The sequence below is a fragment of the Elgaria multicarinata genome, chromosome 10, assembly GCF_023053635.1.
Source record: "Elgaria multicarinata webbii isolate HBS135686 ecotype San Diego chromosome 10, rElgMul1.1.pri, whole genome shotgun sequence".
NCBI classification, from domain to species: Eukaryota; Metazoa; Chordata; class Lepidosauria; order Squamata; family Anguidae; genus Elgaria; species Elgaria multicarinata.
In genome coordinates, this window is record NC_086180.1 from 81,513,896 (window position 1) to 81,540,502 (window position 26,607).

The following is a 26,607-nucleotide window of genomic DNA, read 5'->3' on the forward strand; positions in this document are numbered from 1 at the left end:
CAATTGGAACCTGTGTTGGTGCTGTTAGTGTGTGTGTGTGTGTGTGTGTGTGTGTGTGTAATAAAACACCGCCATTCTGTTGCTAAAGTGTCTTTTTTCTTTTGTCATCTTAATACTGTCAAACATTGAGTAAGTTTCTCTGAGAGTGCTATTTCCCATACTGTATTGTACCATCTCCTTTTGTTTAAACCTTTTGCATCCTTCCAACATTTGGCTATCAGCAGACGTGCTGCTATTAGGAAGTATTCAATTTGCTTGTTATATAATAAAGTTTGATTTTGGCCATCAAATTTATTAATTAATGTCAATTCTGATGCTTTGTTATTTTTTTCCGAACCTGGGTGACACAGCTTGTTTGAAGGATTATTTGAGGGTTGTTTCCCCTCGTCTGGCGCAGAATGGTAAGCGGCAGTTACTGCAGCCGAAACTCTCCCCACAGCCTGAGTTCGACCCCAGCAAAGCTGGTACTCAGGCAGCCGGCTCCGGTCGACTCAGCCTTCCATCCTTCCGAGGTTGGTAAAATGTGTACCCAGCTAGCTGGGGAAAAGGTAACTGCGACTGGGGAAGGCAATGGCAAACCACCCCGCTACAAAGTCTGCCAAGAAAGTCTCAGCAAAAGCAGGCTTCCCTCTAGGAGTCAGCAATGACTCAAGTGCTAGCACAAGAGGGTCCTTTCCTTTCCCTTCCCCCCTCAAACAAGCTATGTCACCCAGGTTTGGAAGAAATGGCAAGCCACACCCAGGCAGGTAATTAGGGAAATAGCACCTGGGATGTGCTGGCAAACATCCGGAATTAAAACAAGCCACCATGGCTTATTTAAACCATGTTGGCTTGTATTGCTTGTGTGAAGCAGGTCACTGACTTTTAAATACAATCTCTCAATCTCAGCCCCATCTTAATATCCGACTACCTCACAGGGCTTTTGTGCTTAGAAGATGGGAAACATTTAGGGAAAGTTGTGCATTAACATTAAGTGTTCTTGCTTATAGTTTAGAACTCATGTCATTTAAACAAGTAGAAATGTGTAGTTGCTATTGAATCTCTGGATTCATGCATACTAAACCTCAGTGGATCCTGAAAAGGTCTAAGAAAATGATTATATTCCTGAGCAGAAAACATGGCAAGAAGGGCTGCAGTGATAGAGTGGGACCCTGTTCAGGTTTGGGGCAGGAGGAGAAGACTTCCTTATCTCTATTGCTAGTTTTTTCCAACCCTGGCTTTGTATCAAAGGGATAGTTCAATTTGTTTCAGTTAGTAGGCACTTTCTCAGACCATAGATTGACCTTTAACCCCAATCTGAAATGTAAGACAAACTTTTAATTTGTTACTGCAAATCTGTTGTACTAATACAATACAGTACCTTCAGTTTTCTCATTCCCGTCAACACTTAGGCTACAATCCAATTCCCACTTACCTGGGAATAAAATCCATTGATATTAATGACACTTACTTATGAGTAGACATGTATAAGATTGTACTTTTAGTCTTATTCTATCTGGTAGATTGATTTTCTCCTTTTCTTAAAACAATCCATCAATTGAAGACCAATTTTTTAAGCCAATGGTTTTCGAACAGTGTTCTGGAGGAATACAGAAGTTTCTTGGAAGTGTATCAGGCATTCTTCAATGAAGAAATAAGAAAAAAATAACAAGCTTTACTGAAATGCAGCTTTTCCACTGCTACCCATTTCTCCCATTAATGTGCAGCCTCAGGAGATGGTTGCATGGATTCCCAGAATTGCTCAGAGTTCACACAAGACAACGACGAAGCCCAATACACTGGCCAGAAGTCTCTTTGAACTGTGTGCCTTAGAAAAATATTGAGAACTTTTTACAGCACACAGGAGTTTAGTGACAGACATGCAGGTATTCCCTGGCAGGCAAGCTGATGCAATGGTCTCTGAAGGTTGAAAACCACTGATTTAAACCAAAGAAGTAACACTTTGGGCCAGGTGGGGTCCAGGGGTGGATACAGGCCCAGGACTGTGAAAAAACTCAAAATGAATAGTGATATAAATAAACTGTATTACTCCTAAGGAAAACATTAACTCCTAAGGAAAAGGTGATTGAGTAAAGGAGAGATTCACTCAACTTATGCACATTTAAAGTTTTTCAGAAGTATTTGATTTTATTGATGCTGTTCCATTTCAGTTATTTGGATGATTTGTTCTCATTTCAAATTAAACTTTGCAAATGACACCATTTGAGATTAAAACTGAGCACCACAGTACATGACAGAAAGGATTACCCACTCCACACACTGTTGACCCCATATGCAAAAACACAGCGATTTCATTTGTTGGCCAGATAAATGTGGGTAGCTACAAAACAACAAAGAAGTCCCATGCTTTTCAGGAGTGCCTTCAAGAAAGAACGCTAAAACATCTGGAAAAGCCCCTACTGGCAAAGCAATGATCTTTGACAACTGTTTAAAACTTTATCTTCTTTTCTTCAATGCTCCCTCCAGCCAGAAATCAACTTTCTTTCTTCCTTAACCAGAACAATAATCACTTCTGCAGGTGTCTGTTGCTACTTTTCAGCTTTCTGACTTGTTTTCAGGGACTGTGGCCACAGATGCTGGCCACAGAATGGAGTACATTTTAAACAATGCTCCCCATGGCAACAATGAAATTACTCAAATGAGAACTGTTTGAAACATTTAAAATATGGATTGCATCTTGTTTGCCCAATGCACTACATACTTTTCTACCTACACAGGATCTGTACCTAGGAATGTATTGATAATAGGGATCAATTGGTTACAGCTGCATAGAGTTTAACTTGTCCCTGTTTACTTGGGGCATTTCCTATTTCTTGCACCAGTTCTGGGGGTAGAAGTAGAAATGTGCTGAAATTTCTCAGTAGATAATTTTCCAATTGATGTTTTGATAACGTTATTTTAGGAGCTACCATTAAGCTGTTGTAGAATTTCAGCCACCCCTTCCCTAAGAATATTTGGTGAAACGGCTTCCTGAATTTCACTATCTACAAACAAAGTCAAGAATTATGGTGCAAAAGTGGATCCAACTCAGTGTACATATTTTAATAATACTTATTTTATCCAGAATTATGAATTAACAATAGAGTTTCATTGAGTATTAACTGAGCTCAAATTTATCAGGAGGGAGTCACTGAGAACTTTTCAGAGAATTTTCTGTTTCATTTCCCTCTGCCCTTCCAAATTAGTGATGCACAGATTGTGTAAAATATGTTCCATCAAGTGCATTGGACACAAACCGCATTGTCAAGCAATTTTCATTCTATTATATACTCATTGATAGAATCGTATTTATTTTCAAAATCACAATTTTACACAAATTCATATCTGCACCAATTTGCATTTGCAAATGTGTGCAAATGCCTCCAAAATGCACATTTTAACACTTTAGCCTATCGAAATGTGCATTTTCAGCCATTTTCAGCCAATGTTTTTGTATTTTACGCATTTTTGTATTACTCAATTTGCACAAAATTCCAACAAGTTAAAAAACTGCTTTTCATGTCCACAGAATCTGCACAACTTGGGAAAACCTGGTCCACTGTGGAATTCACAGGTTGGATTCAAATAAATCTGAAACCATTTGATTTCGATGTGTATTTCTCCAACAGCCCTACTCCTAACAGAATATTTAGGAAATGCCTTGAACATTTCTCCATCCTGAAACGATGGAGAATTTTAAAAGGCCATTTAACTCAACCCTTGAAAAATGCTGTCCCTGTTGCTGAAGGCGCCTTTTAAAAAATGTTGTTAGTACTAAACAATGTAATCCTATGTGTAAATGTTATTAGTGCTAAACAGTGTAATGCTATGTGTGTGCCACCCAGTTCAATGGGAGTACTCCGAGAACTGTGTACATGCTCTATACTGTATCAGCTTGAAGACTTAGACCTAAGGTTTATCCTGGGATCATCCAGGATTTGCCCCTGCCTGAGCACTGGATCCCCTGTGTGTCACCAGATGAACAGGTTTGATCCCTGGACGATCCAGGGATAAACCTTAGGTCTAGCTATGGCCAGAGTTATTCAGGTTTCTTATTTACTACAGCCCTATTTACTACAATTGACAGATCTGGCAAATTTCCCAAAGATTGGTCAGTGGCAATTGTGGTGCCCATTTATAAAAAAAGGGAGTAGGTCAGACCCTAAAAATTATCGCCCCATTAGCCTGCTGGATATTTCCAGTAAACTATATGCAAGACATCTTCTAGATAAGTTGGAATTATGGGTGGCCAGAAAAAACCTCCTGGCCGAAGAACAAGCAGGCTTTCAAAGTGGCAGATCTACAATAGACCACTGCTTCTTACTAAAACATCTATTCGGGAAATATACAGCCCCTCCTTATCACTCACTTTTCATAGCATTTGTAGACTTCAGAGCAGCTTTTGACTCTATACCCCATCCCCACCTTTGGCGGAGGCTATCACTCTTAAACATTGACCAGAGGTTACTCAGGAGAATACAGGAGCTGCAGCAAAACTCTAGCTTAAGCATGAGAACCTCCGCGGATTGTGATCTATCAGTCCCCATCCTTACCAATAAAGGAGTTCATCAGGGATGTCTGCTAGCTCCCCTTTTATTCAATCTATATTTAAACAATATTGTCCCTACCCTAACTAGTCGTGACTTCTATCCACCCCGCTTAAAGGATAGGAACATTTCAGTGCTACTGTATGCAGACAATGCTGTTCTCCTTTCACATACGCAAGTGGGGATGCGTACGATGTTGAGAGCGCTAAGCATACATTGTAAGAATGAAGCCCTTCAGGTCAATTATGATAAAACCAAAATCTTAGTTTTTGGGAAAAGGAGGAAAGTATACCGTTGGCAGCTAGATAGTCGCCCGCTTGATCAGGTGAATAAATATAAATAATTAGGAGTAACATTTCAAAGCTCCGGATCCTGGTTTGAGCATTTGGGTGCAGCAACCTCAGCGGCCATTGTAACAGCTAACGCTATTTTCCGCTTCGCAGCTGGTGCAGGAGGACAGTGGGTAGCACCACTGTTAGAACTGTTTAAAAGCAAATTATTCCCTCAGATTATGTATGGAGCGCCCATTTGGGCCCATGCAGATATCACACCATTAGCAGTAGTACAGCATAAATTTCTATCTAGGGCCCTCGGAGTTCCCAGATCTATATCTAAGGATATTGTCTGACTGGAAACTGCATGCTACTCAATCCATACATTGACTCTAAAAGCAACAATATCCTTCTGGTTAAAGATAGTGTTTCAGTTGGCCTCACCATTGGTGCTGTCCACATACGACAATATGGGGAAGGATTCCTGGGCAGACAGGATGAGACACTCTGTCTCCAAATTGGGCTTCTCGCAAGCATTCCTCCTTATGAGGGGGTTTGACGGGGCCAAGGATGAGATTTCTAGAAGGCTGTATGACTGTGATATTCAGACATCTATGGCAGCATTTGAAGTGAGCCGCTCAAATGGGCTCTATAAAAGTATCATTACTGCTCCAGGAAAGGCTCCCCTACATTTAACTTCTGGAATGCCACAAGAGCTGAGATGGCTATTTACTTGGTGCAGGTTAAATTCACTCCAGCTGATGGAGGTGAAGGTGCACTGTAAAAACCACCCTAGCGCCAATGTAGATTGCCCAGCAGGCTGCCCTAAAACTGAGGATATGATTCATCTCCTAGTTGAGTGCCCAAGGTATGCGCAGCTGAGGAAACATTATGAGGAAACATTACCTTGAGCCTTTAATTCCCAGGTTTAACTTCATGTCATCTAAAGGTGTAGTTCAAACACTTTTGGTTGGTACAGACTATTATGCATCATTTAGGACTGCCAAGTTTGTACACCGGGCGATGGAAGTCCGGAAACTATTGATTGACTCAAACGATTAAACTCTAATAACCAATATTATATGTTGATTAACATTGTAATTATAACCTGGATGATTGTTATCCTTTTAACTCTCTTTTTTGTAGCACTTTTGCTGGCTAGTGGCAAGCTCACGGCAAACAGATGTTCTCATCTGTATGTGAATGGCCCATGCAGCTAATATGCAATAAAGTTTAATAATAATAATATTCAGGTTTCAGCCTTCCTGCTGATTAATAAAAGTTAAATCTCTGAGTGCGTGATTGGATACATCTTGACTCTAGTCCTCCTAAATGTAAATGCAAGCACATGGATAGAAAATGCAGGCCTACCATGCCATTCCCACCATCTGCCAACACTGTTGTTGTCACCACAACATACCCTGTCATAACAACTTGGGACCAGGATACCTGAGATACCACGTCTATACTTTCCTGAAATGTATGCCAATTCCATACTGGAAAAATATATGCGGGGGGAAGTCAAATGGAATGGGGGACAATGTGCTAAATGTTACATACTAACATAAATTATATAAATTGTTGTGAACTTTCTTAGGGAGTTATTTGTGTATTTTTCCACATAATGGGGGGGGGACCCAAATTTGTCTGTGCACGGATACAAGAAAGAATGTCACTGCTCAATCCACAAAACTCACGCGGGACAGATTTTATAAAATATGGACATCCCTGCTTTCTATCTTTACTTTCCACAGCAACATTTGCCTGGGAGCATCTGTGGATCTTTGAAAAGACCACAGAAGGACCCAAAGGATTTGGGGACATGTTATACTTCTCATAGTATAATGGTAGAAAAAATATATAGTGTTGAGTATGCAGTCTTTCTGCCTGAGGTATAGACAGAGAGTGTATATATACACTTAGGCAGGCCCCACCCAACAATTTTCCCTAATTTCCCCCATTTCAAAAAAATATTCCCCCACTTTGATGAAGTAGCCTGACATCCAAAACTCAGTGATTTGAGGAAATGTTGGGTGGTAGGAAAAATGAGTTTTTTTAAAAAAAAGAAGAGGATATTCAGACTGGCTGGTTGCTGCCCACGCTTCAGTACAATCAAAAGACAATTCTCCTGGCTCATAACTATACCCTGTCTCAGAAACCATGTGCATGAAAAAGTCCAAGATGCCACTAGCATGGCACTTCCTGACTTCAAGCTTGTAAACAAGATTTCCTTTATGCTACATGATGTCTGTGTGACCGTATTTTTTTCCGTCAGACACAAAAGAGTCATTTTCTTGTGAGCTGCAATGGTGGTTCCATTTTATGCTTTGGCAACAACGTTTTGTATTAATTAGTATCCTCCTGCTAATTTAATTCCTTCAGTAGAACACACTGAAGAAAGCACAGTGTGGAACCTGGGGAATCAAAAGCAGGCCCAGTGTGCCTGTCGCAGCTTGTATTGCTCCTGCAGGACTTTGAGAATTGCCTGTAGTTTCTCTGCTCGTTTCATCCCACCTCAGCCTTCCTTCCATACCAGTGCTATCTGTGCTCCAGATAGGGCAGATGGTCCATTCCTCATGGGAGGAGACTGAACTTGCTGAACCTTCCTCTGCATTAAGGAAACAAGAGAGCTGTGGCATAGCAGTGTCTTCTAAATCCTTGTCTTTCTGCAAATGTTGCAGTGATCACGAATAGCATTTTTTAAAAAAAGAGAGAGAGAGATCCCTATTTATTCATACTTTCATTCATCCATCAGTGTAAATTATTTCTTTCTTTTGTTCACTCTACTCGACTTAATTCCTCTCTTTGCCTTTCCTATATTCTCCATCTTGAGATGGTGAGTCAGTGGCATCGAAAAGGCAACCGTTTAGTAAGTAGCCCTTAGAAGAGTTATTTAAGGGATCCACAATTCATGCTTCAAGTCCACATACTCATGCAAGAAGGAAAAGAGGACTCATCTACACCAAGCAGGGTATTCCACTATGAAAGCGGTATATAAAAGACAGGAGCCACCCTTTATAGCAGTTTGGAGGTGCACTGACAAATGTCGGGGCCCATGACACATACCATATACCGCTTTTGTACCACTTTCATAGTGTTATATCCTGCTTGATGTAGATGTGTCATGGGCCCCAACAGTTGTCAGTGCATTTCATTACCACTATAAAGCAGTAGTGTAGATCCTGCAGTGCACTTCAATACTGTTATAAAGCAGTAGTGTGGCTCCTGCCTTTTATAAACCGCTTTCATACTGCTTTTATAGTGGAATATCCTGCTTGGTGTAGATGAGCCCAGAGAGGCTGCTTCTCTGTGACCTTTTGTGATTTGCACATAATGGCTACCCATCAACTTAGAAACCAATGAGTTGTTGTGCACGAGCAGCAGAGAGCAGGCACACTGCCTGTAGCACGTCCAACAAATGATTGATTTCATACATTGTGGAACATGAGTTGTTCTGGGGTTAAGTAACCCAGAAGCTACCCCATATTTTGTTTCTAGGTTAATGGATGGGTTGTTTAGCCCCTAAACAACCCAGCAGTCTGGGTTTCAACATCATGCTGCACAATCTACAAAGGAGCCAACTGAGTGTTGTGCAATTATAGCAGAAGAGGCTACCATTCATGCACAACTCATCGGTATTTAAATTGATGGTTTGTCGTTAAATGGAAACAGCCCCATGAAGTATGTGCAGGAACACTGCACTGAGGGAAGACGGACAACAATGCTAGACTTCCCTGTCCAATTGGTATCTTTCCTTTTGGCAAGGTGCAGATTGGGTGACACAACATTTCAATCTGTAGTGAAGATGTGTTCTTGGTCAGATTAGAGCAGAGCAGTCACATACCAGCAGTATCCCAGGGAAACCAGGCGAAAATACTGTACTCCTATTTCTTTTCGGCCCCTCCCTTCCTGTGGCCTTCTGTGCTGCCATTAGGTGGAAATCCTCCCCACCACCTCCCTGCCTGTCTCCACCAAATCAACCTTTAAAATCTCTGGGTCTTAGATAATTACTTTGGGTTGGCTATTAGATGTGAGTTCAGTAACCCAAAAAGAAAAGCGACCACAAAATTTCAAATTGCATTGTTTACTGAAGAAAATCGTTAATAAGATGTTCTAAGATCAAAATGATCTTAAAACACACACACACACACACACACACACACACACACACACACATGACCAATAGGGTAATAACCAGGGATAAATGCTTTCAGCTAACCTAATGTGATCCTTCACATATATAGCTTTTTTTAAAAAAAGGAAGGGGGAAAAAAGAACTAAACAATTTAAAAACAAACAAACCCTAACCATGGAAGAAGGGGTGTGGATGCTCCCAGGTGCCCCCAAGCTGCCATGTCTGTGTTCGGGTGGGCGGGCACAGTGGTGATGGCAGCGGTGCCTCCTGTAAAGCCCGCAACTGTGCTCCTTCCACTGTAGATGGTCAGAAGGAGTGTCAATGCTGCAGACCCACGCTGCAGACCCGACATCGTCAAGACAAGGGCCTTGTGTCAAATCGTTGTGAATGTGAAATAAAGAGCAGGATAGAACACTGTGAAAGCGGTATATGGAATGTGGATTGTGACCCAACAGTTATCAGTGCACTTCAGTACTGCTATAAAGCAGCAGTGTAGATTTAGAATCTCCCTGCAAATCTTTGGCTTCTTGAGCAGACATTCTGGCCATAGCTAGACCTAAGGTTTATCCCAGGATCATCCCGGGTTCGTCCCTGCCTGAGCACTGGATGCCCTGTGTGGCATTTAGATGAACAGGTTTGACCCCAGGACAGTCCTGGGATAAACCTTAGGTCTAGCTGTGGCCTCTGTCTCCTATAACGTGACTAAATATTTGACCTTTTGGCTGAAACTGATCAACCCATACACACACATACAATGCCATAGTATCCCAGAAAAAACTAAATACAAAAATGGGGGAAAGTTCTATTCCTTCCCCAAAACAAACAGATTTAATTCATGAGGGTGACCTTTATTTTTATATTATGTTGGGGTAAGTAATTATAGACATGTTTCTCCCAACCGCTGCATTTTTCTCATTGTGAGGTATTTTCCCCTCATTCCCTTTCTTACACAAATGCTGCCTGTCCTCTTTAATTCTGTCCTGTTGCAAAATGTATGACAAATGGATTCAACTGATTTCTTTCCACATTAAGGCTAACATGCTGTAAAGGTTTGTTTACCCAGCCTGTTGCCTAAAAGAGAGAGAGAGAGGTGTGAAAGAACAAGGGCTCTAATTCCATTATCTGGCATCATTAATGGGTCAATTTATAGGCATGGAAGGGAAGATATTGCTGACAAATCTTTGGTGAAGCCCGATCTGTTTAGACGAATTCTTGAGGAACCCAGTATATATGTGACAAGGAAGGAGAAGATGCTATTTGATTTGTGGCTTTTGCTTGGCTTCAAAGACAGTGAGTAGGCACATAAATAAAGACAAATCATTATTGCAATGCACCAAGGGAGCAGAATGGAAAAAGGCAGAGGCAAGGAATTAACCATCCCAAAGGCTGAGGGCATACGTGCCAAATGCTTTAATAAATTCTTTTTACAGCTCGGGCGTCTTTTCTCTCCAAACATAAATTGCTTTAAATTGGTTCTAGGGGCCAACTTCCTTAGCAATATTGTCGCTTGATGCTGGATTTGAGATTGCTCTCCTTCTCATCGTTCATGATAAAGTCAGATCAAATAAATAGAGTTGTCACCCACATTTGCCTAAAGTGAAATTCAGAAAGAATTGGGATCGGTGTGCTGGTTCAGGTTTTTCTTTCTTTCTTTTGTTATATGCATATCTTGTCTTTTTCGCCAAGGAGCCCAAGACAGTGTGCATGATCCCCTTCCTCTCCATGTAATCCACACAACAACCTTGTGGGGTAGGTCAGGCTGAGAGTCAGTTGCTAGCCCAAAATCACCCAATGGCCCCATTCAGACAACACGCTAAACCATGCTGCTTAACCACAAAATATTTTGTGGTTAAGCAGCATGGTTTAGCGTGTTGTCTGAATGGGGTCAGTGAGTTTTGTGGTTGAGTGAGGGCTTGAATCTAGTGCTCCTGAGTGCCAGGCCAGCTCTCTAACCACTATACCCCACAGCCTCTGCTGGGGGTGGGATTGGGCCTTTCCCAACCTGATGCCCTCCAGATGTGTTGGAGTGCAATTCCCATCATTCTTGCTTGCTTACTTAGCTCTCATCTTGAAATCAGTGAGAATTAAAATCCTTTGCTTTGGCAGGATTGTCCCGTACTTGCATCTCACTCATTTCCATAAATCATCAAGGAAAAATCATAAGCTCCATAGTTAATTTTCTGCCAAATTGTTCTTCGAAAACAAGCATTGAAACGGCTGTGTAAGCAAATTTTTGTAGGTGTGGAATAGCCTGAAATATATCGAGGTATATAATTTTATTCTTTTTAAGCACACTAAGTAAAACTAGCTAGGAAGTCTCAGAGGAAGCCCTACAAACACAAACATACCCACCATCCCTGGAAAGAGAACATAAATGCTCTTTAAAATATTGCACTGTTGGACTACAGCCAGCAATTCAATTCCCTTGGAATTGACATTTTAAGATGATGCATCAGATCTTGATTTAATCTGTGATTTGGGGCTTCAGGAAGTTTGTCCTCTACCCTACCCTGAACTTGTGGAAACAAGCAGAATGGTTTTTTTTAAAATAAATAAATACATAAACCTCAGATCTTTTGGGCCTGTAGTTCACTGACAGTGAGAGTTTATAAATAAAAGATTAAGTTGAATCTGAAAAGAGGAGAAAATGCTGTAATCTTATGCCCACTCCCAATTCTCTGCTTCAAGATTGCTAGTATTTAGAAGGGCTTCGAACTTCCCTGCACACCCCTTCCCCCAAAAAATGTTTGATAGCCTTATCAAAACTTTTGGCTTCCCTTGACATTTCTCAGACATTTTACCTGAGGAGAAACATCCTCTTTTCCCCTTTGGATCTTGCTTTTGAAAAACTTAATTGGAAACCTCCAAGAGAAGAACACCTGGAAATGTTGTGTTGGCTTCTTGACATTTCTCAGCTGTCTCACCTGAGGGGGAGCATCCCAGCCCAGGCTGGCATTAGGGGTCAGTGTCCTTGGCCCATGCTGAGGCCTACATGCCAGCAGGGAGCCCATTGCTGCTACTACTGGAGCCCCCTGGCATCCTCGTTCCTTGCTGTTCACTTGTCCTCACTAAGGAAGCGGGCATGGGGCGATATCCTGGGGATCGCCCCGGGATTATCCCTGTACATCGACATGACACACAGGGGATCCTGGGGGCAGGGAGGGATGATCCCTCCCTTGCCCCAGGTTATGGCCCTACACTTTAATCCCAACTTTTCCCGTTATCTCGGGATTGTCCCGAGACCGCAGGAGGTGTGGGCTGGTGTCCTGGTTTCGTCCCGGCTCCTCGCAAGTAACCCATTGGGGGTGGGGGAGTGGGGAAGCGAGAGGTGTTTTTATTTTTTAAAATACCTTTTTCATAGCACTCATTTGGGATAAAAACAAACAACATCACACGCCATGTGTAGACTGAGGGGGAGGATCTCGCGATCACCATATCGTGAGATCTCGTGTAGACATGCCCAGTGAGTAGTGGCAAGAGGAAAGGGAAAGAGGAGCAGCTGCCTCTGCCCCCTTGCCTGTCCCTCTGGACAGTTGTGCAAACCGGGCCCAAAGAGAGAGGGGGAAGTGAATGGGAAGCAGTGACCACACTGAAGAGGGAAGAGGGCAACTCAGGGAGGGGGCCCACTGAGAGCATCTTGCTGATGTAGAGATATGAGAGTAGCTGTAACCGTTCACCACTCTGTACTCAAAGCTCAGGGGACAATTAGTTCCAAAATCTGGCTCGGTTTCATATTCTGACATGAGAGCCAAAACACACATTAAATCTCTCTGGGCGGTTTTGTGAACCGCCCAGAAAACTCCGGCTATTGGGCGGTATAAAAATGTAATAAATAAATAAATAAATAAATAAATAAATATATCTTGCCCTGTGTTGGACATCCATACCAGGCCCAACATGTCGTGTCTGTTTTGGCCCTCAGTTTCCAGAGGTCACCGTTGCAGGAGTAGTGAAGAGAGATGAGGACAGAGTGTGCAGGCAAATGGTTCATACCAGAGTCGATAAACCATAGGATCATTATATTTCAACCAGACCAGAGAGACAGAGAGATCCACAACTTACATTATCTTCCTTTCACACTCATACACTGAGCGTCCTTACGCAGAAGGCAAATTCATGGTACAGCTGTTGTCCATGCTGTTTTAGAGCTGCAATCAGCTGGTCAGGCCCAGTTCCTCCACTTATATGCCACCATTCCCTACTACTGCCCCAGCTCCATTCCACTTTTGTTTCCTGGTTGCTGCTCACATACGCCTTGGGCCAGTCTCTGCCAGAAGCAGACTGGAAATCAGGTTGGTTGCTCCTCCAGGAGGTGGGCAGCACAATGCCTGGGGTGGAGTTCTGTGGAAATGGAATGAAATCTGGGCTGTGCAGCTGCTGGAGAACTGGACTTCTGGGACTGGAGCTCAGTGCATGCCCACTTGAGGTTTGCAGCCAAGTTCCTGTAGTGATCTTGGGCATAGTGGGACTCTGAGCCTACTTGAGGATTTCAGCCAGAAGATGGCTGAAAACCTGGCGCTCTCTGCTTTCATGCCTCAGCCATGCAGCATCTGCACTGCCACCAGTGCCAACCCTGCCAGTCATCCTGCAAGGGCCACGAGACTTTGGAGAAGAACCAATGGAAGTTGTTTTGTCTGTTCTTTTAAATCTGGTACACTGCCCTTCCACACAATGCCTCCTCCTCACTCCATATTATCTGCCCTGGCAGTTATTGTGGAAATAGAGCAGTGGTGCATCAACAGAGCCTGTGAATGTTCTGTTGTTCTGTGAGCATCCTTGAAGGTAGTGCACACATCTGCCTTAAGGCAGAAGCTCCTGGCAATGCCCGCAATTGGCAGTCTGCAGCAGCATAGTCAGTGACCTATTGGTCAACTGCAACAGACCTTCTTGTTCTCCTGCTGTAAATCCTACCAGCCAATTCTGACTTTAGTGGTGATTTCCACTTGGGAAGAGTTCAAGCTGTCCCTAAAACCTGCTCCATCAGTGCTGCTTGACATCACATACATGTAAAGATGCAAAGAGCCGCTAGCAGAGAAGGCCCTGTGCTTAAAACCAGAGTGAGATTTAAACTATAAACGGGGAAGTTTAAAGCAAAACTGATCTACACTCCATTAGTGAAAATAATGGCCTTTTTATTCCTCCTTGTGCCTTAGAATTCATGTAAGGATCGTAGCTACAGCACATTTGTTTATACTCAGCCATCAGGAAGCATTTTTTAATTAATGCAGAAAAACCCACTCCGGCAAGAGGCTAGTGAACTTTAATTTAATTAACTGGCTGTTGAAAGCCTAATAACTTTATTTATCTGAACTCCAAATGCTGGCCTTGGCTCCACTGACCTGTTGCTGTGTCCTTTAAAGTATTTAGTTGGGATATTTTATACTTTTTCATCTATGTGATTGCATCTGAAATGGGCACCTTCTTGGTGGTTGAAACTAAAGCCTTTTAGCAAAGAAAGTTATTTCTTGGAAATGTCCTTTCCCCCTCTCCCTAGGTGAAAGAAAGGGGGTGCGGAGAGAGCCACTTTGATTTTTCCATTGCAAACAAAATTAGAAATAATAATAATAATAATAATAATAATAATAATAATAATAATAATAAAATCTACCCTCAGGATTATTCTAGTCATCTCTAGTCTGTGTATGCAAATAATCTGTGTACATATACATTTATACAGAACACACAGATAAATGTACTTTTTAAAGTGTGTTTCAAGGGGTCTCCTCTCTCTCATAATACTACACCTCAGGGTCATCAGATGAAATTGATTGGCAACAGAAACAGGGTAAAAAAGTAAGAAGTACTCCTTCATGCAACACATACTTGATCTGTAGAACTTATTGCCACAAGATGTGGTGCTGGTGGCTAGTTTTTAGAAAGGATTAGACACATTCAAGTTCCCTATCAAGTATTATTACTAATGAAATGGACCCACCATGATTAGAGAAAGTATATGCCTGGCATGTATCATGGAGACCCAGGCCTTAGCGAGCCCTAAGGGTTATCTCAGGCAAATGGAGGGGTCATCCCTGCCTGCTCCCGGGATCCCCTGTGTGTCATTTGGATGCACAGGGATGATCCCTGGACAATCCCAGGATATAGGCCTGGTCTAGCCATGGCCCCAGTTGGATGAAGAGAGTCTTATTCACCATGGTTAAAGTCATGGTTTAAGGTGTATTCTGAACAGGGCCGGTATGTAGTACAGTTATTGCCAGTACTATACCATTTCAGAAGTGACCAAAACTCAGTTCTACAGTATATACTTTGCATGCAAAATATTCCAGGTTCAGTCCTTAGCATCTCCAGATAAAGCTGAGAATGAACCCTGTCTGAAACTATGGAGAGTTAATATAGTATTGAACTAGATGGCTCAATCATCTAACTTTGTATAATGCAATTTCCAGCATTGGTATTGTAAGGTGAGGATTATGTCATTGAATGCTTTCATGGACATTAAAAAAAAAAAAAAAACCTTTGTTTTGTTCAAATGCCTTGCATGTGAAAAACTAGCAAATCAGGGAGAAAATGAGGCTAAATCCAACCAGCACCTGTGACAAACTAGCTTTCCATGTATGAGGAATTAAATTATTTTACGTGAGGAAGCATTCAAATATGCAAAACCCCACAATTAGGGTGACCATACAACCGGGTTTGCCCGGATTTGCCCGGATTTTGATGGCAAATCCGGGAGGGGAGGGGGGAATCTGGATTTTTTCACCCAAAGAGCAGCTCTAATGGGAATTAACTAAAATGCTTATAACTCCATCATTTTTTAAGATAAAGACATGAAACTTGGCACAATAGTAGCTCTTAGGAAGGGCTTTAGTCATACCAAATTTGAAACAGATCCGTTCATCCATTGATTTTTTAGGATTTGTTTTAAAAATTGAGGTTTTAAAATTATTTTTAAAATTGTCATTTTTAAAGATAAAAAGATGAAACTTTGTACCATGATAGGATTTAGGTAGAGCTTTAGCCACACCAAATTTGAAACAGATCTGGGGCCAGTAGCAAACCCTGTTAACAACAACAGCAGCTTGCAATGAGTGAAGATACAGTCAGAAAAGATATTTGAGGGAAGGGGAGAATGTAACACACAGAGTATAGCAAAAGCTTCAAAGTACAGCAAAATCTACAAAAGTAGGAGTGAGTGAAGTTAATTTCAGATACATTGAATTTCTCACTTGTTCTTTATTTCAGTGATTTTAACATTAAGATGTTATGTAGAACAGAATTGTCTAAAATGTGTGCTGTAAAATCAGACATGTGACCAAGGCTATGTTCGGGTGGGCACACCCCCTTGGTATTGGACACCCCCCCTTGGGGACGACCATGTTGTCCTCCTTTTTGGTTTCCAAAATATGGTCACCCTACCTACAATTTAAGTAGGATCGTGAAATATGTTATTTCTGCATGTGTTGATGCTGTTTTCAAAAAAATGTGCTGGCATTTCACACATGGCGAATGGCATGTGAAAGCAAGGCGATAGGATGAGTGAAGGAGGGTCATGAAGAAAATCGCTTTTAGCAAATCTCTCTTGCTTGTGTGAATGATCTTAAAGGCTCAGAAAAGATTTCTATATACTTTTGGACAAATGTAGCCCTTGAATAGCTAGTGGAATTACTTAGAAATCTATATAAATAAAGATGTGAGGCCTTTTAACTCATAAGGTCTACATAAAAGTCATCTTTGAAAATTTTGCAGCTATCAGAGTCTGCATTTCTATTTTTTCCCCTTGATGCATTGAAGAGCTTGTTTCTTTTTGTGCCATCTGAAGAAATGATTTCTTCTTCTTCTTCTTCTTCTTCTTCTTCTTCTTCTTCTTCTTCTTCTTCTAAATCAAAACTGAATGTGTACAGACTAAACAAAGTGATTTCTAAAAGTACAATACATGAATTTCTGATACCAATGTCTCTTCTTGTGGGTCTTAAAATCTGGAATTAAAATAAAGGTAAAAGCTGTGGTTACAGCCTGCCTCCGTGAGTACTAGGCTAAGAACAAATACACAAAACATGTCTGATTCTAATAATAGGATATATTCTTGTGTTTTCAAAATCTTTTTTAAATCACTTGTGTGACATTATTTACCCTTGAATCTGGGTAAACCTAAGGTAAAAGATTTGTGGATAGCAGATGACTTGGTAAGTAATAATAGGTTGCTTGTTAAATATAGGAAGACAGCAGCCACGGAGCCTGCACTTCACTCCCAGAATTAATGATCCCCTTGAACTAGAGGAGACAAAAATGTAATATGACAAAACAAGGTACAGTTATAATAATGGCTGCCGTTTGATGCTTACTGTTCTCCTGGGGGGGCTTAAGGGCCTTCATTCTAATCCCGTTTACTTTAGCAACATATTATATTGAAATGTGTGGGAATAAAAGAGGGGGGAAGGAAAGCAGTTGTCAGCATCCTCTTAGTTCCACTTATACATTTGTGCTATTTCTATTTGGGGAAGCTAGAAAATCCCAAAAGAAGCAGAACAGGGGTCATAATGTCTTTCTAATATCAAATGTGTCTGTTTCACATAGAGGATCCAAGGCTAGTCAATCTCCTTAGTTCCAGTGCCTTAGAGACGGATGAATTTGTCAATTTTGATTTCTTCCATATTTGATTTCCTCCCCCCTTCCCGGGAATCGTCTGGGCTTACCATGAGTACTTGCAGAACTGGTGTCAAGAATTTTGCAAATTTCGGCAAGTCCATATTCACAACGAACCAAATGTAGTTCTCACACCCATCTGTACTGGCCAAATTCAGTAGGTACAGATATTTCCAGCACACAGAAGTCCTGGGCTAGATCTACACCAAGCAGGATATGACACTTTGAAACTGGTTTGAAAACTGTATATGGAGCATGTCTTGGGCCTCACAGTTGTTACTACTGTTATAAACCATTTTAAAGCAATGGTGAAGTCCCTGCCACTATCCGTATTTATGCTATGTTATGTTTGGGTTCTTTGGGTTCAATTTTTTGTTCTTTACAAAAAAAAATTAAAAAAAAAGAACATGAAATGTATGGTGTATAATTAAGTAAATTAAATTGTACCTATGGTATACTTATGAAATGTAAACATAAATGGCTTTGTTTTATTAAAGTAATAACTACAAAAGCTGCTACACTCTAACGTATTTCTGGACTCAGATGTAATGTGGGATATCTGTGATCAGGAGTTTCTCCTGAAACAGTAAACTGGAGGAGTAGCAACACTTCCCACTCCTGTATAAGATGGGTGAACGTGTCATTTTCAATTTCTCCCACATTTGATTTTGTAAAAAGCTCAAGTTCTTTTTCTGCTGAATATGAAGCATTTTGCAAATTTTGGTAAATTCTTATCAGAAATTAATTGAAACAAAATTCTTGCCCATCTATTTCCAGCATGGAGAGGACCATGGACCAGATCTACACCTCATGTCAAATCATTATGATCCCATCATGGTAACGCTCTATCATTTTGCAAATTCATACCTCGCAGGACACACAATGGCATTTGTTGTGGTATTTTAGATTCTGTGGAATAAAAAGGAGGAAATAACACGATAAAAGCAATGTATGGAATCTAGAATGTGCCCCAACAGTTATCAGTGCACTTCTATAACGCTATAAAACAGTAGCGTTGATTTAGCCCACGATGTAATTGGTTGTCATATAGCTGTTAAAATTGAGGTACCTGTCAGAAAAAAGAGGAGGCAACCTTCAAAGCTCTAAAATGGATGAATATGCGAGGATTCAGTCCCAGACTTTTAAAAGCAATGCAGTCCAAGCCGTTGTCCTAGACAACAAATTTGCCTGTGTGCTTTTTTCTACATTTTTTTAAACCTCCAGTTCCTTTTGTTCAGAATATGGAAAAATCTGTTAATTTTGGTAAATTCTTTGGTGTACTTAATGCTGATCCATCCTATTCATAGCAATCCTGTAAAATATCGAACATGCATCTAGCCAAGCCCCTACTGGCAGCTAATACACTGTCCACAGCTGGGGACACTATTTTGTCTAGACGCATGGGGCATGGCTAGACCAGGGGGATGGAGGGGGATGATCTCGTGATAGATCATGAGATCCAACCCCTCAGTCTACATGCATGCGCAATGTCCCAGGAGGAAGAGGACGTCACACCCACCATTTTGTTTGGTTGGTTTTATTGGAAAACAGCACACAGGCACTCAATCAAAAAAGCTAGGGGGTTATTTTACAAAAGACCCCGTTCCCTCCACCACACCCCCAATGGGCACAGAGCTCCTGAGGAGCTCAGGTCCTGGCTCCTCACAGTTACTCATGAGGAGCTGGGATGAAAACGGGATGCCCGGCCACACCTCCCATGGTCTCGGGATCATCCCAAGACCATGGGGAAAACCACGACTAAATGGTAAGGCGATATCCCGGGGCAAGGGAAGGATCATCTCTCCTTGCTCCCGGGATCCCCTGTGTGTCATGTGAATGCACAGGTGTGATCCCAGGGTGATCCCTGGGACATCCCCTGGTCTGGACATGCCCATGGTAAGCCCAGAGATGTCATTACCAAGATGTGTGTCTTCAGCAGTAATCCCACCGCATTTCACATAGAATAAGTTTCACCAAGATGGGTCTGAAAATTCCTGCTCTGGACAAATAACCAAGGGATTTCACATTTAAGGGAGCTAAAAGGGTTTTGATATGACAGCAAAACTTCTCTGGAGTAGAGAGTTCCTCATATCTCTAGTCTTCAGCAGGTTTTTTTCCCCCTTTTCTTTTCTTTTCTACTTCCCAACTGACTATATAAGTAGGAGAATGAAAACATAAAAAGCTGCTCTTAACTATGTCTGTTTTGTGATGTATTTCATGAAAGAGATTAATGGCTTGATTCCGCATTGGAATTGTTCAGGCTTAATCCAGAAATGAGCATTTGTTCCTTCACTGCTACAGCTTGAAACAGAGTGAGGAGAAGATGTAAGAATTATTTGTTTGTGGTTTGGGGGCGATGCCTGACTTGAACTGGCCTGCATTGCTTTTAAGTCTCAAGTCTTTAATAAGTATGCTACTCTATTGATTTCATCATCTCCTTCCTTTAGCTTAATGGATAGCATTTTTATAAATAACCGTTGCTTTAAAAGTTCTCTTACATACCCTTGGAAGAAGCATAAGAGGAATAAATGAAGTAAATAATGAACCTCCTTTAAACACATATTGTCAGTATAGCGTTAGTACACATGTTTATGCGTCCATCCCTAGCTACCACTGCAAACATTTACTGCTCATTATGTCTACAGTTGAAGTAGGCGCAAATGCTGAACAGTCCACTCTTACTGATCCATCCCAGCCACACTGTTCTAGGAGGTTTTAGTAATAAAGGAATCCAGCAAGGAAAAGACTCTGAAGTTATTGCCTGGTAGTCTAGGGGCAAGTGGCAGGCTGAGCAGGTAAGCTCACCTGTATGGTCCCTATGCCTGAGGGATACTACATGGTAACTGCAGATAGCAGAGTACTGCGAGAGGCAACATTATATACCCCGTAGAACAGGCCAAGAATATCTATAGCCTATTCTAGATTAAAGCCTTGTGACTTGACCTGCCAGATTCTTTGCGGTAGCCCTTTCTCTTCTATCTATTTCCCTCCCTCTTATCCTGTTTCTTCCATTCATGTATGGGTATACTCTGTGTCCATCTATAGGCCCAGCATTTCTAACAAAAAGAGTTCTAGGATAAAAGAAACTTTCTCCAGACTGCGTCCTCCCAAGGACTTGATGAGATGAAATGAGGTGGGGGCATCCAGGATGCATGGGTCAGTTTGAGTTTGCTGAACTTTCATCAGCTCCCCCCTCCCCTCTGGACTTTGTCTCACTTCCCCACAAGCTGGCCCAATTCAATCTGCATCAAGTCAGTTCCGCTGGTGGATTTCCGGTCTTTTTTGTAACTGCAAATTGCATAAATTAAGAAAATTATGACTGAAATGTGAGCAAATTATGTGAATTCAATGTACAGTGTACATAATTTATATTTTTTATTTTACTTTTTTAGAAAAACTTTTTAAAAAGGTTCCCAGATTTTGGGGGAAACCACATCTCACCTTGCAAATGCAAGCCAATCCGGATGGGTAGCGGGAATCCATCAGGCCAAAAAGGGGGCAGATTTTTAAATGACAGGTATCTCTACCCAGGACTCCTGCAAATTTCCCACTTCAAACAGCCCATAGGAAGTCTTTATTCCCACCCTCAGCTAATATCCACTTTGCCACACCTTCCCTCTCCCCTTAACACCTGGGGAGTCCACACCAGAGGGGGGGAAACATGGTCAACAATTATTTTTTAAGTAGGATCACATTTTAAATCGGGGTGGGGAACCTCTTTTCTGTGAGGGAATCATTCTGTTAAGGGCCACATGCTGGCAATGGGTGGAGCCAGAAACAAAAGTGGGCCCATTGAAGGTGCAACGCCCAAGGGCCCTCAAAAACCTGGAGCCATCATTGGGTGAACTGCAGGCCTAAAGAATGGCTCCTCATATGTTTCTCCTAAGTATCCTAACAATAAGGCATAATTTCAGGCCTATTTAACCTTTCTGCACTCAGCTTATCCTTTGGCTCATGAGTAGCAAATACACCAGCCACACCTTCTCTAGTGGAGAAATGTCACTTTAGCAAACCCACCAACAGAGCCTTTTAGAGCGGACCAGTACCCAGCACCATGTCATGACCTCTTCCATGTTGGACACACAACAAATTGCTGATAAAAGCAAAAGTCTTCCTTGGTTTCATTCTCTTTTGATAAAAGCCGAAGAACCTCGCCTTAGTTTCATGTCTTTGCATATCTTTTGTTTCACTTTATAAAAGACTATTTTCATCTAATCTATCTTCAGGAATGAGTCAGTCAGTTTATAGTGAAGGGGTGCAAAGTTCTGACAGGAAACCATTCTTTAATAGTTTGCAACAAAAGACTTCCATTGACTCACAAGGGTTGGCTCTGCCAGTCACTCACTGTCTTCCATCTGACTGAAAACTCATTTTAGACTAATTTGATGTAAAACGGTCTCCCTAGGAAGTGCACGTTTTCACTCAGAGAACTCGGCAGTCTCATTTAGTTGCCTACGCACACTAATCTGATTGTAATCATGTTACTTATCTTTTAATTTTGCATGTGGCAGATGCACATCAGACAAGGCGTTCAGGTGGGACTCTTGCCGATAAAATTGATTTCACTGCATTTAAACATTTCAGCATTGGATGTATGTGGACAGTGTCTGGCACGCAAAACAGGCAAGGCAGTTAAATATACAATGCAGTGGGAAAATCATAGAATCATAGAATAGTAGAGTTGGAAAGGTCCTATAAGGCCATTGAGTCCAACTCCCCGCTCAATGCAGGAATCCACCCTAAAGCATACCTGACAGATGGTTGTCCAGCTGCCTCTTGAAGGCCTCTAGTGTGGGAGAGCCCACAACCTCCCTAGGTAACTGGTTCCATTGTTATACTGCTCTAACAGTCAGGAAGTTTTTCCTGATGTCCAGCCAGAATCTGGCTTCCTGTAACTTGAGCCCGTTATTCCATGTCCTGCACTCTGGGATGTATCATTATTAAATGTATCATTTAATACATTTATTATTAAATGTATCATCATCATCATCATCGCTACTACTACTATGCACTTAAATTTCTACTAAATACTGAACAAATTGCAGAATAGACAGCTTGCAATGATAGACATGACACAAAAGAAAGAAGGTGGAGTGAAGAGAGAGCAGGTCAATTCGAGTTCAAGTATATTCATGTTTTAACATGACCAGCGATTGCGTTGACTTTGGGAGGTAGGAACTCAGTGCCAGTTGAGCCTAGGCTACTGGAGAAAGCGTTCCTTCTGTTGGCTGCTAGCTGAAATTCTAATTAATCTGAGGTTACCATTTACATGTATTTAAGAGATCTAAACCTTGTGCCAAATCATTACACATGTGGAATAAAAAGCAGGACATGACACTAGGAAAGCAGTATATGGAATGTGGATTGTGCCCCAGCAGTCATCAGTGCATTTCAGTACCGCTATAAAGCAGTAGTGTAGAAAAAGAAAAGGAGGGCAAAAGTAATGTTGTCAAAAAGGAAGGATTTCTTAGTCTGGGGAGGTGGAGATCCTTTATTTCAGAGACTCTCTCAATTGCCTTACCAGTCAGTGAATGCCCAGTCTTCTTGCACAGGCTTATCAGCTGGCTGAGGGTGGGCTCCTGAAGCCATCTCTGCTGCCAAGTTCCAGCGTCTGGTCCCTGAATTCCTCCTTCTGGCCTTGAACAACCCCAAACCCTCCCTGACATTCTGCCCCCAGTCTTAGCTAGCAGTTTTCCAGTGCCGGGTGGGTTGACCTTGTCTGCCCATGCTGGTGCTCTCTTCAGGAAGTTGGCAGGCAGGGCAGTGGAAAGTCAGGGCTTGGATTAGGAACTGTGCATGCTCCCTTCTCAATCCCTCCTTCACAGCTCCTGTGCCTTCTGTCCTCATCCTTGCCATCTTGCATTCAACTTGTGGTCACTCAATCCTACATTATCAGAGTGCCCAAACACTTTCATGTGAGCATAAGTAGAATGCCTGTTCAAGTCTCACTGTTCAATATGGATGCCCTGGGGGACTGAGAGGGAGACCTGTTTGGGATTCATGTTGCTCAACCAAGGTTTAGCTGTAAAATGAAACTCTTTATGCTCCTTCCTGCCAGACAAATCCAATAACCAATGTGCCTAAATCTGGAAAACTCTTCAATGAGAAACTGTAGTGTTGTGACGTGCCACAGGGGGCAGTAGTTAGCAATTAGTGTCGGCAACGTATAATACAAATATGAAATTAAGTAATGTTCTCTTATAAAGCAAGGCATGAAATCAGTAGCAGAAAGGTCAATTGAAAAAAAGGCTGATTGGTTAGAAACAAAGAAATTCTGAAATGTCTTTACATATCAGTGAAAGAGAATCATAGAATCATAGAACCATAGAATAGCAGAGTTGGAAGGGGCCTACAAGGCCATCGAGTCCAACCCCCTGTTCAATGCAGGAATCCACCCTAAAGCACCCCTGACAGACGGTTGTCCAGCTGCCTCTTGAAGGCCTCTAGTGTGGGAGAGCCCACAACCTCCCTAGATAACTGATTCCATTGTCGTACTGCTCTAACAGTCAGGAAGTTTTTCCTGATGTCCAGCTGGAATCTGGCTTCCTTTAACTTGAGCCCGTTATTCCGTGTCCTGCACTCTGGGAGGATTGAGAAGAGATCCTGGCCCTCCTCTGTGTGACAACCTTTTAAGTATTTGAAGAGTGCTCTCATGTCTCCCCTCAATCTTCTCTGCTCCAGGCTAAACATGCCCAGTTCTTTCAGTCTCTCTTCATAGGGCTTTGTTTCCAGACCCCTGATCATCCTGGTTGCCCTCCTCTGAACACGCTCCCAGCTTGTCTGCATCCTTCTTGAATTGTCAAGCCCAGAACTGAGAGAGAAAAGAGCCCTGGTCTAGCTCATGTGGGAGTGAATGTTATAGCAGATCCAAGGATAATGAAATAGCTATTCCAGAGTCTCACTGTTCTATTAAGCAAATGAAGTAATGTGGAGATCATAGCCTAGTTGTAGTCACTTAACAACAAAAACAATTATTATTATTATTATTTATATTTTTATACCGCCCCATAGCCAAAGCTCTCTGGGCAGTTTACAGAAGATTAAAATCATTAAAAACAATATACAAAATTTAAACCCACAAAAACATACAACAAACACAGAGACATATATCTCAAAACAATTATAAACAACTATAAAAACAGATCCAGGTTCAATGAAGCTCGTCACATGTCTTGGAAAAGAGTTTTTTTTTTTTTAACCTGGTGCCGAAAAGATAGCAATTTTGGTGCCAGGCAGACCTCGTTGGGGAGATCATTCTATAATTCGAGGCCACCAATGAGAAGCCCCTCGCACTTGTTGCCATCCTCTGTGCTTCCCTCAGAGTAGGCACCTAGAGAAGGGCCTTAGATGTTGAATATAGTGTACAGGTAGGTTCATGTCGGGAAAGGTATTGTGGTCCCGAGCCATGTAAGGTTTTATAAGTTAGAACCAGTACCTTGAATTGAGCTCAGAAATGTACAGGCAGCCAATGCAAATGGGCCAGAGTTGGTCTTATATGTTCAAACCTTCTAGTCCCCGTTATCAATCTGGCTGCTGCATTTTGCACAAGCTGCAGCTTCTGAACCATCTTCAAAGGCAGCCCACGTAGAGTGCATTGCAGTAATCTAACTTGGAGGTTAGATTACTGCATAGACAACTGAAGCCAGGTTATCCCTGAGCCTCTAGTTGGTTCCCTGCTGGGAATTATATGACTTTTTTTTCTGCCTAGTCATGAATAGGATTGTGTCCACACTTCTACCATCTTCAGAAGATCCTAGTTGGACAATTCAATCAGTCTGTTTCTGTGTTCAAGTTTTAATGTTACAGTTACCTTATAAATGAAATTGCCATGAGGTTTACTTGAGAAGAAGAAGAAGAAGAAGAAGAAGAAGAAGAAGAAGAAGAAGAAGAAGAAGAAGAAGAAGAAGAAGAAGAAGTTTTCAAGTTATTGTAACATGTTGGAAACAGTTACTCAATTCTTTTTCATGTTGTATAAACATGCAGATAATACATGTGGTTGCAGATATTTCTGGATAATGAGTACTTGAGATTCATAACTGTTAAATTGTAACAGCCAGTGCTGTGAGGGTTTCAATTTTTAGGCCCTGGACCACTGAGTGCCCCTGAGGATACACGTGCTCTAACCTAAACCAATATCCTACATTTACTTGAAATGTGTTAGCATTATGTTGTGTGTCAGAAGGAGGTGAGTGTTGGATAAGTGTCAAGTGGTAATGGAATTTTTAAATAATAATAATAATAATGTACTGCAAAGTTTTGGCAAGAGAACATCTGCCAAGGGCTATTTAGGTTTGTCAGTCTTCATGCAAAAGAGACACAGAAACAATTAAATAACCATTTCTCAATATTTGACCATTGTGAGTTATGGCATGATTTATTTTAGTGACTCAGACAGAATTATCATAGCTTGTTTGTTAATGATCCATGTGTCATGGGCAGCTAGTTTCAAACTCTGTTGCAAGGAAAGGTAGGGATTCTCAGAAGGCTGATGAGGGTTTCCTCAAGCAAGACATCAGATACGGTAGGCAAGCTTCCACGAAGGAGAACTTTCCCAGCACTACCATGATTTCCTTGGAATGTGCAGGCTCTAGAGAAACTTGTGTTGTGTTTTAGTTTGCATTCTCAGTTCATGGCAGGTTTCTTTGAGCCTCAGCAGCCTGGATGGGAAACCTTTTTTGGCCTAAGGCCAAACTTGTTGGGTGTCTGTGTGACAGCACTGCCTGGCACCACATGCCAATGTGTCCGGGGCCATCCCTGCTATCATATTGCTTCCCACCACCAACAGCCTGAGAAGCTGTCCTTGGGAGCTGCTGTCCTGCCCTTTTCTGAGGGGGAGGGGCTCCAGGGAGACATGCTGGTTGGCTAGGAAGGCCTGGCAAGCAGAATCTGGCTCCCCATCCCTGCTCAACAGTCTGTAAGAAATGCACATGTATTCCACATCCCAGAATCCTCTACAATATACAGTTCCCATAGTAGATGTGCAAGGGTTCCTCAGCAGACAACTGACTGTGGAAAGGGTCCCCTGGGGAAGAAAGCCAGAAAACCATTTCACCAGAGTGGACTTCCCCAACCC